Here is a 798-nt window from a genome sequence, read left to right on the forward strand (position 1 = left end):
TCGACCCACTGGGCTCCGGCGATCCTTCTGCCTCAGCCTTCCGAGTAGCCAGAATTACAGACACATGATACCATGCCCAGCTGATTTTTTGGTTTATTGTAGAGATGAGGTTTCGCCAAGTTGCCCAGGCGGGTCTCTAACCCGCAGGCTCAGGCAATCCACTCACCTCAGCCTCCCAAAGCGCAGGATTATAGGCTGAGCCACTGAGCCCGGGCGATGAGAACTTTTTAGCATAGCCATGATACCACTGCCACGCCAAACAAAATGTATGGCAAGTTTTTAATATCATCTGGTACTTAATGAGTTTTGTTTTGTTTTTTTTAGATGGGGGAAATGATAGAATGTTTCTATAGGGATGGGAATAATCCAGTAGAGAAAAAAATAATTAATAAAAGAGAGACAAAAAAAAAAAATACAGTTGGAGCAATGTCCCTGAGAAGGCAAGAGAGGGATGGGATGCAGGAATTTACTTTAAATAAGAGCATGATGACTCATCTATTGTCACAAGTGAGATGGCACAATCTCATGCTGACTGGGCACCTTGGCAAACAGGGTAGACAGTGGAAGACTATAGACTTCCATCTGCTTCTATTCTTCGTGAATAAAATGAAAGGTCACCCGCCAAAATAAAAGATGGGCTGTTTTGGAAATTTTCAGCGAGAAAATAATATATTAAATAATAAATCAAAATATTGAGAGAGTGAATGGCTAGGGGCATCCACTAGGATTTTGTGGGCCTGCTTGAAAGTAGTGGGCATCGATTTAAGGCCATACTAAACAACAGGGTTGAGCATTTTT

This window comes from Carlito syrichta, unplaced genomic scaffold, assembly GCF_000164805.1.
Source record: "Carlito syrichta isolate Samal-C Ts95f unplaced genomic scaffold, Tarsius_syrichta-2.0.1 Scaffold301536, whole genome shotgun sequence".
Lineage (NCBI taxonomy): Eukaryota > Metazoa > Chordata > Mammalia > Primates > Tarsiidae > Carlito > Carlito syrichta.